We start from the raw sequence: 13,138 nt of genomic DNA on the forward strand, positions 1-13,138 counted from the left end.
GAACCCCAGAGGCAGAGCTTGCAGTGAGCCAAGACTGCGCCACTGCACTCCAGCCTGGGTGACAGAGACAGAGACTCTGTCTCAAAAAGAAAAAGAAAAAACAAAGAATGAGGGCATCTTCTATATCCTCTATGTCATAACATGGAACAATTTTCAATGTATATTGCTAGGTAAGACAAGCAAGCCACAGAATAACATGAACAGTATGCCAACAGTTGTTGAAAAATAGTATGTATCCATATACACATTTATATGCATAGATTATCTTTGAAAAGATACCTCAAAAGCTAATAAAAGCGGTTACCTATAGAGAGGAGAAATGGGTAGCTGGAAGCAGAAAGAATTATTTAACCCACTTTAGACTCTTCATAATTTGCAAATTTTATATCATACACACACCTCAACTATTAAATCAATCAACAGGAAGCAAGCACAAAGAAGAAGTTTCTAAGTAACTGATGTAGTTCTACCATCACCATGTGTGCATGGATGCAACACGTATTACGGTCAGCTACAATTTTAAATCCTCTATAAGTATCCATACTCATCAGTTCAAATGTCTCAGTTTTTTGTTTGTTTGTTTGTTTTTGTTGTTGTTTTTTGAGACAGGGTCTCACTCTGTCAACAAGGCTGGAGTGTAGTGGTGCAGTCTTGGCTCACTGCAGCCTAGACCTCCTGGGTTCAAGCAATTCTCCCACTTCAGCTTCTTGAGTAGCTGGGACTACAGACATTTGGTACCATGCTTAGCTAGTTTTTTCTATTTTTGGTAAAGACGGGGTTTCACCATGTCCATGTTGCCCAGGCAGGAGTGCAGTGGTGTGATCTTGGCTCACTGCAACCTCCGCCTCCCAGATTCAAGCGATTCTCCTGCCTTAGCCTCCTGAGTAGCTGGGATTACAGGGTGTGCCACCACACCTGGCTAATTTTTGTATTTTTAGTAGAGACAGGGTTTTGCCATGTTGTCCAGGCCGGTCTCAAACTCCTGACCTCAAGTGATCTGCCTGCCTCGGCCTACCAAAGTGCTGAGGTTACAGGTGTGAGCCACTGCACCCGACCTGGTCCTGGTTTTCTGATTCAAAAGTAGGATGATCAACACAACAAGAACACACACAAGGAGCTCACCAGATTCTCTTCTTAACAGGGTTTTGAAAATGTTCTTCCTCAAAATGACCTTCCCATTATCTGAAAAATGTACTGACACTGGGGCCACCACCACCCTGAAGTTACGTGGACAGGCAGGCAGAACCCTTTAAAAGGTACACTGAATAACAACTGCCAGGGACGCAGGGGCACTCACGCTTTCAATAATGCCGCCAAGTACTATCAGCTGAGACCATACATCACAAAGTGACCTGAACCCCGAAACCTATCAGGAGCGGCAGGCACCCCTAGAAGTCACCTGAGAATCCTCCCTGCAGCTCTGCCTGTGGCAGTGTTTTAATGGCCTATTACTCAAAGGTGCCACTGACATCACTTTTAAACCTACCCCACCACCACTGCCACTTCATCATAAAATAACCCTTATATTGTAAGCTGTAAATCAGCATTTGTCAAGTTCTAAATTGGGCTACAGCAATATTTATTCATCAAAGGATAAATCTTCTCTGCACAGATATAAAACTGCCTAATAATTTAATATGCTATCATTCTTACCTGAAACTTGTCAAAAAGTGACCTGAAAGAGGTATGTGTTTTACACATACTGGCGGTAAGCCTATAGTTTATTAAATAGTTCACAGTTTTAATTCTCTATATGGGGGGAAATGGCACACAGAGCATGTCCTAAGCAGAATAACAATTCAGAGATTCATTAACTTCTGTTTTGGGATAGAAAAAAAGCAGATTCTGACCAGGTGTGGTGGCTCAGGCCTATAATCCCAGCATTTTGGGAGGCCGAGGTGAGCAAATCACCTGAGGTCAGGAGTTTGAGGTCGACGTGGCGAAACCCTGTGTCTGGCACTGTATTTTTAGTAGAGACAGGGTTTTGCCATGTTACCAGTTCAAATATCTCAGGTTCTGACATACAGTGACTGTATTTTTACTAAAGACTAGTAAAGTGCTTGATGGCAGTTGCCTGTAGTCCTAGCTACTAGGGGACTGAGGCAGGAGAATCACTTGAACCCAAGAGCCAAAGGTTGCAGTGAGCTGAGATCACGCCACTGCACTCCAGCCTGGGTGACACAGCAAGACCCTGTTTCAAAAAAACAAAACAAAACAAAACACAGAAAAGAAAAGAAAGAAAGAAAAAAGCAGATTCCCTAAAGACGACCAAAGACTTCTCCAATGGGTGGAACAGATAGAAAAGCAAGAAAAAAACAAATTGTAGCACTTGGCGTGGAGCATGGACAAAAAGCACTGGATTAGAGAATTAATGCTGGGGACAGGTCTGTATAGCAACAAGACATGATGGAGAAATGTTAGAAGGAAAAGGTGGAAACACCTCTAAGCTGCAAAATTATCACAGATGGATCAAGAAGCCAACTCCTGGGAGCCGTCCAGATCTTCGGAGTGGGAAGCTCTCCAGGGCCGGGGGTTGCATTTCAGCAGAAGGATGTTCCTCTCACAGCCCAGTGCTGAGACACTGCTCTCTCTGAGGATGAGATGGGCAGCAAGTAAGCTCTTAGGTCAAGACTTCACAACTATTGACATTCAGGCTGATCATTCTTTGTTGGGGAGAGGGTTCCTGCACATGTAGGATGTTTAGCAGCATCCCTGGCCTTTACCTATCACTTGCCAGCACTCCCTACCATCATCACCACCATCACCAATTATGACACCCAAAAATGTCTCCAGACATTGCCAAATGTCCCCTGAAGGCAAAACCACCCCGACTTCAGAACTACTGTCCTAGATGAATTAAGTCTAAATTTTTATTTATTTTGGGGCTTTAAAAAAAATTCTCTTGTTGTTTTATACACAGGATCTAAGAATTAAGTCTAATTTAACAAAGGTGGGCCACTGAGGGTAAACCCACTCTGCCCCAACAAACGTAATCTATTTCCTTTTCACTGCCTTTTCTGAGAAGTTTCAAAATACAAATCTAAGGAAATGCAGAAACTAGAACATCAATATTTAGCTCACATGCTGCAAACCTCTCGCTAGTGAAGTCCAAGCCTGCCTAAGGGCCAAGAAGCTCCAGCCAGACTTAGCTTTCCTTCCTTGTCTATTCTGCAGCCCCTCCAACATATCCCCTACCTACCAGCCTTTACCTTTTACTACTAAGTTACCCCCCATTTCCTTTACGTTTTTCCACAACCTTGTGGTTTACTCTGGCACAAGAACATCTTTCAGGCTGGCATGCACTGGTGGTTAATGACAAGGTGGTTTTCTAAGCCACAAACTCTATTAATTTTATGTTCAAATGCACTCGCTCTGTTCATGGGTGAGTGTGGGAGGCAACGCCTCCCCAGTGCTGAACACTGAATTCATTATAGTACTTCAATAATCAAACAAAGATAGTGAATCACTTTTTAATTGGGGGGGAAAAGCCAATTTCATATGTTCACATTCGGGGCCACATTTCCCACAAGAATTTTTACATCAGTAAACCAAGATGCTACCTTTATTTATTTATGTATTTATTTTTTGAGACAGGGTCTGGCTCTGTGGTATAGGCGAGAGTGCAGTGGCGCAATCTCAGCTCACTGCAACTTCTGCCTCCCAGTCTCAAACCATCCTCCCATCTAGCCTCCCAAGTAGCTGGGATCACAGGTACATGCCACCACGCGTGGCTAATTTTTACATTTTTAGTAAAGACAGGGTCTCACTCTGTTGCCCAGACTGACGATCTTCCCACCTCCACCTCCCAAAGTGCTGGGATTACAGGCGTAAGCCACTGCACCCAGCCCGAGACACTACATTTAACACGAAAGATTCTAGCCAGGGAGCTGCCTGGCTATCAGGGCATCAAAACCAATTTGGAGATAAGAGAACCTGGGCTGAGCTCAAATAAATGTTGTTAAAAGATGCAGTTTTGATTTCATTGTGGGTTTTTTTTTTTTTTTAAGGCAACTTTATTCGGGCAGGACTGGAACAGGATGGGAAATACTGAAGTGAGGCTGGGTTCGAATTATTTTTCATCTGTTTTTAATCATCTATCATGCAGGTAGAGATGTCCAACCTTCAAAACCAGAAGAGCAGGAAAAATAGGAGCTCAGCACACCTACACAGTCTCAACTCAGTGCTGGCTGGCCTGGCATCAAGTCCGCACAGTGGCCACCAACCACAGTCAAGTTGGTACAGTTTCCATAAAAAGCTGAAAATCAGACTGCCACAAGATATGCCTGAAAGCATATCCCCAAGTTTCATCCACCTGAAAAATGCCAGTTACCATCACCTAGCACACCTTTAAGCAGCTTGGTGGCACTGCCAGAGTAAGAGACACGTAAAGCTTGGGTTTTTCAGAAGGTGGGGATGCCGTTAGTAAGTTGATTAGAACTCCCAGAACTAGCCCAGGAGTGTCAAAGAGCCACTGGAGGCAATCCACTTGGTTTTTAAAAATGGTTTCAGTCTCATGTCCTACATGTTCCATTCATTGTGTACAACTTCACTGAATTAGCAGACAGTCCAGCTTATGGCTTCCATGCCTCCACCAAACAAGATTAGAGAAAAAAAAAAACCAAAAAATCAGAAATGAAACCACAGGGAGGCAGGCAGGTATCCAAGTCATGGGCCCCAGTGCGGATCAGTCTGGAGGCACTCACTGTGTGTCTAGAGGGTCCTGCAGGTGAAAACAGCTTCTGTTACTGAATCCTTCCACCAAGACTGGAACCTAGACACCCAGAGCAGGCCTTAAACACAATCTGAGAATGACAAAGCCAAAATACCATAGACATAAGATAGAAATGGGGAGAGGAGGTACTTAAAAAAGAAAAAATCAAGACAAACCATTAGCTTTTCTTTAAAATAGCCCACTCCCTGGTGCACTTCCAGTAGAATACAGTTGACACTGAAATCTGCAAGGCTGTGGCACAGGCAGGAAGCGAGGTGCACCTCTGTGTGTCAGTGGCCAGTCTGCCTATCCATCAGCAAAGCTGGAGGATTCCGGGTCAGGATGTGTCCTGGACAAGGGAAAGCTGGCCCTAGAGAGACATTCTATTGCCAGGCTACAGACCACACCCCAAGCCCAGCCCTCTCAGAAACTGATGCCAGTGAAGGCAACGAGGGAGACGTAGGCTGTGATACGAGTGAACTAAGGGGCAGAACACTGCTCCATCACTTCAGGTCACTGCTGGAGGTCTCCATTGCCCATCTCTCCATTGGCATCCCTTGGCGTTAAATAAGACCAGACCAGTGACATAGCACAGAGACTCTGAACCCCAAAGAATGTGCCCAGCAAGCATGGGCTCACCATTCCTGTTTTCATTCTTTCATTATTAATATTATCCAGCCATCATTGATTAAGTACCTATAATGCCTTCCCTCCCAAATGCTAGATAGGAAGGTAAAACGAGGCAGTCCAGGTGAAGCCCACACAAACACACAGCTCTTATCATTAGCACAGCTATCATTGTGAACTCAAACCCACTCAAAGCCCCTACAGAACTAACTCAACCTGAGCTAAGTGAGCTAAGTGATCTCCTTTTTCAAGTCATCAGCTGGAAATGAAAAACGGAGGTAGAGGCAGAGAAAGAAAAAGTGTCAGGGGAGAATTCTACTTTCCCACATCTTCAAGTCCAAGAGCTAATCTAGTCCTACAAAGAGTCCTACCAAGAGGGAGTGCCTATCAGAAGCTTCACTTCTCAGGACCACGTTTGCTCTTCAAATGAAAAGCTAGTTGTCTAAAAGAATAATCTCTCTCTCCGTCTGGCCAGCCAGTGACTTGTCCCTTGTATGTGTGAAATGTGCCTTCCCCGACAAGAGGCATTTTAAGTTTGACGGGGTTTTGTTAAAGTTAATATACGTGGGCTCTTTACAATCTTTGAAACTAATTATTGAATCACCTCTCTCTCCTTTTTCAAGTCATCAGGTGGAAATGAAAAACTGAGGTAGAGGCAAAGAAAGAAAAAGTGTCGGGGGAGAATTCTACTTTCCCCACGTCTTCAAGTCCAGCAGCTAATCTAGTCATACAAAGGAAGGTATACAAGAGGGACAATTTAAATAACTTTCCCAGCCTTTAATTAAGCAAAGTAGAGTGAAAGGATCAACAGCCTCTGACACGAATTTGCATACCCTTTGCCAAGTTCTGTGTGTGTGGAGGGGGAGTTACATCTTCCCTACACTTGTTTCACACTCACTACTCACTCTCTCCACAGGCCTCGTAAGAGGCACAACCATTTAAAACAAACAAGAACTTCTACCCCAACCATTTGAGAGAGCTATGTGATTTTAAAAAGAGAGAGAGAAAAAAAAGGTCAACAGCGTTCTGAGTACATATCACAAGCTTTGTTCTACTCGCTTCCCCACTTCCTGTTGCTTCCTCACCTTGTAACTTTTTATTTTTGAAGCCTATGGGTTCACACTGGTATCACTGTAAGGTTTCAGTGGGAGGCCGTCGGAGAGACCAGGATGAGGAGGCTCTGTACTGTTCTGAGACACACAGGACTGTACGAAAGACACAAATCACCACCGCCCGGCCCTCAGGAAAGTACAGCCAAAATTTCACTGCTCCCGTCAACGTGGGGGTGCTAGGAAAACAGTTGTGGGCAAGCTTTACTTTGTGGGGAGCGCACTGTGTGGGCAATGGTCACTTAACCACTAGTTAGTACCAAGTGGCTTACAGCTGGGAGCAAGGGGAAAAAACATTTGACACCCACAGACCAAGAAATACCCTGGAGCAGACATGAGCTGGCTCTGCAGGTTACTCGGGCCTCTCCAAACACCTGCCTAAGCCCCACACTCCAGGGACGGATCCACTGGGAAAAGGAACTGAAAGACTGAAATGCTTTGTGAGTGGGACCCTGTCTTATCTCCAGCTTAGAACAGAGGTCAGAACAAAAGGGGGACCTGGACACCATTTGGCCAGCCACTTCCTGTTACAGAGGACACCAGGACCAAGAGCTGCTATCACAAAGCTAATTTACTCACGGGAGACCAGGTACTGGATCCCAGTTCTCCCCTCTCCCAGGACAGGGCTTTTCAAGATCTTCTCAAATTACATGGGGCAGGTGCTCAATAAATGTTGGCTCAGCTACACTGGACTGCAATGCATGGGGGGCAGAGAGGGCAACCTTAAAATACTTTTTGTCTGTTTGATACCAGGAGGTCCCATCTTCTAAAAGATATTTTGGGGGTTAGAGTAGCCTGTTCTCGTAATCTACTCTGGCTCTTAAATGCCTAAGGTTAAGGACTGTCCTTCAACAGGTCCCTAAGCTACATTGCTGCACCCATCTGCCATTATTTTCCAGTCGGCGGGAATAATTCTGGGAGATAGGGTGATGTTGTACAAGGCACAGGGCAGGGAATGAAAAGCTGGGCTCCAGCCTCTGATGAACACAGTCTCAGCAGATGACCTCAGGGAGTCTTCCTGCACCCCACCCCACCCTCTCCCATGCCTTCCTGCATCCACGTGTACCCTTTGAACATGATCTCTAAAAAGCCGCTGGTCCTATGGGTCTCGGATCCTAAGAGCCTATACTCTCCCATCTGCTGGCCACCACAGAGCTCATTCTTCTGCCCCTACCTTCACCCTCAGCCTTCCCGCCTACTCTACTTGCCTAGGACATCAGTGGGCCCTCAGAACATGGAACAGTGGGTTGGAGGGTTCTATGTACATTTGTACCTACTTTGAGTTTACCATGAGCTCTCAAAGTGTCTTCTGGAATCCTCCCCATAGAGTAAAGCTTTGCTCCCAAAATAAAATAAAACTTAAAATGTGATGAAGGCCTGTATGGGCAAGGTGCTTGGCCAGGGTCAGGTTGGGCTGTGTCTCAAGGACTGAGAGAAAGACATCCAGAGTTGGAATCCAAACAGCCAAAGTCCAGCGTCACCCCATCAGCCTCTATCTTCTTCCCATGACTGATTTTCTTCGCAGACCTCTTCGACACCTGACATTGTAGCAAATGTGTACACGTTTACTTATTATCTGTCTTGCTCTTTGGAAGGAATGCTCCATGAGGGCAGGGGCTGGCTTTGTCTATCCTGGCAGCCAAGGCAGTGCCTGGCACATGACAGGGGTGTGATGCCTGCTAAATGAATGAAGAAATGAATGAGTGAATGAATGAGGAGTCAATCCTGGATGTGCCTCAATCACGACCAAGTCACTTAACATCTTTAAGTTTCCTTATTTACAAAACACAGGTAATAATCACGTATTCTTTATGTGACTGGAGTGAGCATTAAACAAGAAAATGATCATAAGAGCATTTAGGACGTACCTGGCACACAGCAAACCATCGATAAACGTTAGCTATTACTTGTTAGCCATTATTATTATAGTCACTGATGGAAACATCGAGAAATAAAGCCTCTTTATTATACCCTGGGCAGTTTTTAGGCTAACTGAAATTCTGTGTGTGTAAGACCTACCTAGAAAGGATCATTAAGAGAGGCCTGAGCCATGGGACTGCATAGATACCATGGGTCCCTCAGAGCATCAGTCTTAGCAGAAAATCTTTTCATGTCCCTGAAAGTGATAAGCTCATTTGCGCAAAGGCTGCTTTATAGGTCTCTGATAGCCATCATCCCAGCAATTGAAGTCTTCAAATACCTAATTCCTGCCCTCAAGAGCTTACAGTCCAGCTGGGGGAAATGAGACATTAACATATGAAAGGAGAACTATAAATTCAAACTTAAGACAACACACGTCAAATGTCAAATAAGTACACTGGAGACAAGTCCTGAGAAATGCTGGTAAGGTGAATGTTTAACAAGCAGCGCTCTCTCTCTCTCACACACAGCCACACACCCACATACACACACAAAGCGGTTGTCAATTTCCATGGTATAAATACTCCCACTATGGCGTTTCAAGATGTCGACGCGAGGGCCACTGGACATGGAGTTGGGAAGAGAAGTGCACAGTCAACTCCCATAAGCTGGTGTGAGCCAGCTTCCACACACACTGCTGGTCTAGGTCCTATTGTCAATCATCTCTCAAAGAGGCCAAGGGCTGTGGGCCAAGTGGTCAGTGCTAACAACCAGCATCTTTGTAGTACTTCAGGTTACAAAGCACATCAGACGTCATCACTGTAGTTCATCCTCACCACCTGGCCAGAAAGGCATTCCTGCCCTCATCTTGCAGATAAATAAACTGGGTTTCAAAAAAGTACCACAAATTTTTCACTGTCATTCTGCAAGTGACATTGTCAGGACTTGAACCAGTATCTTCTGGGGCAGCCAAGGCCTCTCGTCATCCCCTCTGCCCCTGAGAAGGGGGGCTTCTCAGAGAAGTGGTTGAAGGATGATGAGAATTAAGTAAAGGGAAGAACGGAGATTCCGGAGAGGTATAGCACTTACCCAGATGGTGAATTCACTGCAGAGTGCAAAGGTCACGGGAGTGTGCAAGGCCTGGCAAAACCTGAAACTAATGCAACCATTTAGTTCAGTGTGCTTCACCAGAGAATTTCTTTCCTGAAACAGTGACCTAGCTATTAAAATCTGCATTCCCAAATCCACTGCAGCGTTAGGTGAACGAGCAAAAGAAATGGAAGGCAATTTAGATGACTAAATATAGGGGGGCTGGTTAAATAAGTTATAGAACTTCCGCATAATAGAATGCTGTGCCACCACAGAAAGTCAGGTTTTAAAAGAGCAGTGTACAACTAGGAAATCCTTACAATAGAGTTTTTAAAGCACATTACATAACAATATGTGCAGTATGATTCCAGTTCTGTAAAAATGAACAAGCAGGCAAACTCTCCAATGTATATATGCAGGAAAAAAAAAAAAAGACTGGGATGTAAACTTCCAAATCCTCACACTGGTTTCTTCCAGAAGGATGGATGTTTTTATTTTCTTCTCTATGATTTTCTATATGTTCCAACTTATTTCTATAACAGGTTGGTTTTATGACCATAAAACAGTAAACAGACTAGATTTTTAAATCTGGATTTTCAAAGCCTGAGAAGACTAACTACAAAGAGTCAGTGAGGTGACGCCCAGGAAGACACCCCTCTAGGGTGAAGGTCCAGGTGTTCAGGCCTCTGATACTTTCCCCGTATACCCCAAAGAGACAAGCCAGGTCACCCCCAAACTGCAACTCTCCCCCCACATTACACTAACAACAGCACATCCCTCCATACCATCTCCGTGCCCCCTCTGTCAAGAGGCTATCCTGTTTACACCCTCCCCTGATCAACGCCCACCTCGGTTGGGGGCAAGGCTTGGAAGGCACAGCAGAGAAGCCAGGCACAGCCAGTAATTTATGAGCACCTTCCATGTGCTGTGCAGTATGCCGGGGCTTCACACACGGGACTGTAGATGTACACATTCATTCTAATACCTTGTCATTGCTTCCAACACTTTCCAGGGAGAAGACTGAAGTTCAGAAACAATATCCAGGCTCATTCAGCCAGCGAGTGCCCAGGATCGGGTATAAAAACCAAGTCTAACCAGAATTGGTCTATAGATGCTTAAGAGGCTTGCCCAACAACTGCACTTGGCCATTAGGAAATGCAAAATACTAATAATATAGCAATACCAATGCAAAAAACATTTCAATTCAACTTTTCATTTACACTCAGGCTGAAAGTGCACCACCAGTCCTGATTTGAGAATATAAAAATACAGATATTTAATAGTTTTAAAGGAAAGAAAAGGAAAGGGGGGGTAACCTTAGCTCTGTGCTCAACCCTCATTCAGTGAAGTAAAAATAAAAACCCAACCTCCCCTCAACACATTGTGCTTTAATGAAAGCACCAAGCCAATCTTCTTCACTACCGCCCACCACAACCCACTTCGTTTAAATTTAGGCACCCACCAGGCAAACTGTACCCAGCCGCATTCTCTGAAATGAAGTCATAAAATTCTCATCTGTAACACCGGCACTTGTTCCCAGGAAAACAGGACAGGTGGGGTAGACAGGGCCGGCATCCTTCTGGGGAGTCCGGGCTGTGCCTCGGAAGAGCCCTTTGCAAAGAGTTGGTTCCGTGACCAGGCTCAGCCCACACGGGGCTGTGTGACCTTGTGACAGCCAACTTCCCCTCTACGAAGTCAGGGTGGACTAACTAAAAGGAGCGCTAAGGCCCATCTAAATGTACAGCTCTATGGCTAAAGCCCAGGCGCCCCACCCACCTCCCAACACCCAGAGAATGAACAGCAACCCAAGATGTGGGTAGAGCAGGGCTAAATTCGGTGGTGTGACCTGGGGCTGCTGTCATTCTTAAGCTCTGGCTCTTGCAGTATTCAGTTCTCAGGAAATGTCTGGCAACAGGAGGGGGACAGAGGATTGAGCCCGCAGGAAGACTTTGGCAATGAAGGCTCTGTGGCCACCCTTTGGTCCCATTCAGGCAAGATCAGAGAGATTTTGCCCACTGGGACTCAACAAACTCGGAGTCCCTGATGCCATATCTGGCTTTGTAAGTGTGATCGGGTCAGAGAAGAGACCAAAGAGAGAAGCTACTAGCTAATGAACACTCTCCCCAGTTTTCTAGATGAAACTGAGGCTTACGGAGCCCACAAGCTAGCTGGATTTTTCTTCCAGCAACCCAGTCCATGGATTTCTTTCCAAGGTTCTCTTCCAGTGTTTCATGAACGTGTCTAAGCCCTTCCAGCAGGTCCATAATCACCCCTCAAGCAGAGGAATGGGACACCCTGGAAAAGGGGAATACAATTACCATTCACAACTCAAGGAGAAGCACAGCCTTAACAAATGCATAGCTCACATCTCCATACTACAGACGCCATCAAACTACCTCATGCTCACAAGACCTGTGGATTGACCACGCTGTTCAACCAACATGTGATTCCAATTCCTGCAATCAGTGGATGAGCAACTGCCATCTGATCAATGGCCATGCACACGTGTATGTGTGCGCACACACACAATTTTGGTCTTCCCCAGGTCCTGCCCCACTTCACACCTGGAATGTCCCAAACAGGTCTGTTCCCAGTTCCTCATCTTCTGAGCCACCCTCTAAGGACTCCATCAGAATCCAGTAGAAAATCAGAAAGGGTCAGAAAAAGATGTAGAGGAAAGTGGAGGGAAACTGACGGCTTCTGCGCCCGGAAGCTCTCAGATGTGTGACTTTACTATCCTGCTTCAGGAGCTGAGAAACAACCTCCCAGACCTCTCCCCTTGCTCTGACTGACTGAAACAACAGCCCCAAATCTGGGCCCCACCCCTCCTCCCACCATGGCCAACTCAAAGTCCAGAATGCCCCATCCTCCAAAGGTAGTACTTTGAAGGCAAATAAAAGTGACATATGCATATTACACTAATTTACACAGTGCTAAATTTACCCAGCCCATCTTCCCAAGAGGGGGAAATGATAGAGAATAATAAATATTTTTATTGTAAAAGTAAATACAGTACTTTATTTTAAAATAAAAGTATTTTACTGTAAAAGTATGGCTGATGCAGATAGTAGTGAAGATCATGAACTCTGAAATCAGGATCTGGATTCAAACACAGACCCTCTCACTTAGTAGCTGTGTGACCTCAGGCAAGTTACTCAACCTCTTTGAGATTTCTTGTCTGTACAGGGTGTATTATAAGAGAGAACATATATAACTTGGGATTTATTCATTCATTTCCACAATGAAACCCACAAACTGTTTTCTTCAGCAGCCTGGGATGGTAGGAGGAGAATTACAAGTACCCCAAGAACTAAAAGGACCCAGATTTCAGAAGCAGAGTAAGAACAACAAGACAGACACATCAGTCCCCTACCATATCTAGGCCCCTGTACACACCCATGCACACACACTGCAGCAGGCGCTGCGGCCCTCACCCACAAATCCCCTTGGGCCACCCTTGCAGACAAGGAACACTGCAGAAATGATCCAGGCATTTGGTTTTCAAACTTTTTTTAGCAGCAGAATCACAGACCCCAATATAGAGAACAGAGATAAAAGGCAAGATGCTCTCAGAGCAGTGGATTCTAAGATTAACTGATCTGCAGCCCTGGAAGAAACTTACAAACTAAAATTACACTGTAACAGAGAACGGGGAGAAAGAAAGGAGAGGAAGGAGACAGAGGGCATCATCCGAGTATGGTGACAAGAAATTTGATGTGTAACTGGGTTGGGACCTCGTGAG

General features: G+C 45.2%; 1 protein-coding gene across 14 annotated transcripts in view; it reads right to left on the minus strand.

The window, feature by feature from the left end:
* TRERF1 (transcriptional regulating factor 1) overlaps positions 1 to 13,138 on the minus strand; it is a 229,242-nt gene that overhangs the window by 159,223 nt on the left and 56,881 nt on the right. For 2 of the 14 annotated variants that reach the window (XM_033217171.1, XM_033217170.1), the window contains exon 3: positions 9,397 to 9,463. The exons of 10 other annotated variants lie outside the window; for them this stretch is intronic. The gene's annotated coding sequence lies outside the window, so the exon portion shown is untranslated. Of the gene's footprint in view, positions 1 to 9,396; positions 9,464 to 10,858; positions 11,089 to 13,138 lie in introns of those variants that run through there. 2 more of the 14 variants (XM_033217173.1, XM_033217169.1) reach the window with 2 other exon arrangements.

Source organism: Trachypithecus francoisi, unplaced genomic scaffold (genome assembly GCF_009764315.1).
Source record: "Trachypithecus francoisi isolate TF-2019V2 unplaced genomic scaffold, Tfra_2.0 Lachesis_group10, whole genome shotgun sequence".
Lineage (NCBI taxonomy): Eukaryota > Metazoa > Chordata > Mammalia > Primates > Cercopithecidae > Trachypithecus > Trachypithecus francoisi.